The sequence below is a fragment of the Strongylocentrotus purpuratus genome, unplaced genomic scaffold (genome assembly GCF_000002235.5).
Source record: "Strongylocentrotus purpuratus isolate Spur 01 unplaced genomic scaffold, Spur_5.0 spur5_scaffold_15, whole genome shotgun sequence".
In the NCBI taxonomy this organism is placed as follows: domain Eukaryota; kingdom Metazoa; phylum Echinodermata; class Echinoidea; order Camarodonta; family Strongylocentrotidae; genus Strongylocentrotus; species Strongylocentrotus purpuratus.
The window spans coordinates 33,133,972-33,137,082 of record NW_022145600.1 but is presented as its reverse complement, the minus strand read 5'-3'; positions in this window follow the sequence as shown (position 1 = coordinate 33,137,082).

Here is a 3,111-nt window from a genome sequence, read left to right as displayed (position 1 = left end):
TTTTCAGAGGAGTCTAATGAAAAGAAAAACAAATTGTGAGGTACCCACTGGCCTGTATATTTGAGCTATAATTTTGGATAATTATAGCCAGAGTAATGGTTACTTATAAGCCAGTTCATAGTTGCAGTCTGAGCATGAGCAGATACAGGTCAAAGTACTAGATACGTGCTCATGAAGGTTATGTAATCATTATTCATTTATGCAGAAGCAGTGCACTCCATGATACACAGGTGGAAGTATTCTTTGAAAAGGGGGAAACGAAGGGTATTTATGTAGCACCTCCATCGCTGTAGGAGTGATTATTTCAAAATGTACAAAGTGGGACCTGTTCATGTTTTGAAAATCTGTGAATATTCGGGGTCATTTGGGACATGTGGTAACCATGAACTGGTCTATTGATACACTATTTAAATGAATTGATATATTCTTTCCTAAGTAGGCTATATATTGTGACAAGATATTACAATGTAGATTCAGCTGTTTAAGACAGTACGTTGAGCACTTATTTTGGCATGCATAATTTGTTGCTTGGTCAGACAAAGCTCAGTCAATAGGCCATTTCCGTAATGTAACCAAATTTATACATGCCTCGATACGAATTATTTCATTGACCTGTTGACGATTTTATTTAATATTTCAATAGTAAGAATGAATATTATATAAATTACGTGTTGTTACGTAGGGCAGGCCATATATAATAATGCTGTCCTACCTACATGCAGCAACAACTTATGTATGCAATTTTAAATTCTGAATATTGATTTACATTTATTCGTAACAGGTGATTGAAATTATTTGTTTCGAGATGCTTGACAAAGGAATATGCATTATATTTGGTTACATTACGAAAATGGCCTATTATTCAAAAGAGGGACAGAAACATTATCAGAACTGCTCGGAGGAATCACCTGTTTGAGCTAGATGCCGGACTATTAACAAGATGGCCGCTATTTACATTGGTGACTTCGCTTGTACAACAGCCAGTCATTATGTTACATCATATACGTTCTGTGCAGGGCAATGTTTGCGTTTTCTCTGACATCACATTTTTAAAATAAAAATGGCGACTCCCATGGGAAAATGAATATCAAGGATGCTGCAAACTTTGAAAAATTGCTTTTCTCATCATGTAATCCAGGAGTAATTTCAATATATTTTTTTTGAACTACGGCTGACAATTTTGAATAAGCTTATCAGCTAATGTTTGTTTCCAGGGTTTCATTATTCTTTGAGGTTCATTCACATATGACATGGTAAACCACACCACGTGTGAACGAGCCTAGCTCTATAGATCGAGGTTTTTCTTTTAGTAAATACATCTCTTCTTGCCCAATGCTCGACCATGGCGGCCCCAGTACCACCAACTTTTTCTTTACTCATCTGACAATGTTGAGTTATAAAAATGACCTCCTACCCGCAAACGGTTGCCCAATAATATCCCCTTACTGCTCTTTTTTCTTCTCCTTCTTTTACAATTTTTAAACCATCGTCTACTGTATTTCTTCATTCCGATATGGGAACTACTCGGTGCTCCAATAGGCAAAGGTTTAACAGTACTTCGTGTACAATAATTGCCGGCGAAGCTACCCGCCTCGTTTAGTACAAATGGTGGGGGTGTATATTATACAAATATCGTAAAAATACATTAGTGAGGAATACATTTTAATTTTTTTAAAAAGTACATCGTCAAGACCGTAAATTTGTAAAAACACATTTTAGGATACCTGAGAGGATCATAGAATCCACTTACCATACATGTAAATAAATTTTTTATAAAATCGTTCGTACGGCGTTCGTCGCAGTTCGTAATGGCATTTGTGACCGAGGCTTTAGGTAACCGGTCCATTATACCAAAATCGACAATAAAAAGACAGTAGTGCAAACTTCAGGTAGACCAAGAACAACAACGCAACAGCGCCCAGTGTGTAGAGTTGTTCTTTAGTGCATGGATCTTACTGGTTGTACGATTAAAGGGATTGGTTATCTTTGCCTCAGATTCTAAATAAAATCCTTGATTTAACTCATGCTGCAATCATAATTATAAACCTTTAGGTCAGTCAGGAATCCCATGACTTTTAAGAGCCGATCGCCTGTATGATTATCAAGATATTTTTTATTGGAATTGAAATGACGAAATCTGTTTGCCACACAGTTTTGAACAGTTTTTTTTAATAACAGTTCAGTTTATTGGGGACAATGAGTATGGTAAAACCAGTCACTGAAAGATTTGTTGAAGCGCAATTTTTGTAGGGCTTCAATATTGTACCATTTCACAGACACTGGTAACACGTAGGGCCATGCATCTCAGATTAAACTGGAAACATTATTAAACAATGCATGTAAAGGCAGAGAAAGGTCTGGGAGGGGATTTTCTCTCCCTCTCTCTTTTTTTTCCTTTCTCTCTCTCTCTCTCCCTCACCCCCTCTTACTTCCCTCCCCTCTCTCTTTTTTTTTTCTCTCTCTCCCCTCCTCCTTCCATCTTTATCTATCGTTTTCCTCTCTTTCGTTTCTCTCCCCTCCCTCCATACCCTCCCTCTTTGCATTGCCATTTCATTGGGAGGGGTGCTCCATCCCCCCCCCGCCATATACCTCTAGACAAGTAGTATGATCTCGCATGCTTCTGCTCTCTGTCATACGCAGTATCTTACTTGTACTGAAAGGTACTACGACGACAACGACGACGACGCCAATTATGACCACAATAAATGTGCTACTAGCATACTGAACACAAAATACCAATCTATCGTATTGTTGGTATAAAAGTTATTTATTCAAATATTAGGCTAGACATAAACAAAATCTTCATTTTTAACACAATGATACGAATTTGAATATCTATACAATGTACACTTTGATACACAGAAGACTGTCTTATAATAATTATGACAATATCCGTAAAATTCAGAGAAATATTTATACAAGGTATTAATCCAATGAAGTAAAATCCCCCTTGTAAGTAAGACTGTGGAAATACTTCAGTTATATTATTCACAAATCCCATGGCGTAGAAAATGTCGAGCCATTTAGGAGCTCCGATTATTTTCCAGCCCCTCCCTCCCCTTCCATGTCTTTCTATCTCCTCGGCTCTTTCTTTTAACCAATCGATTGAGG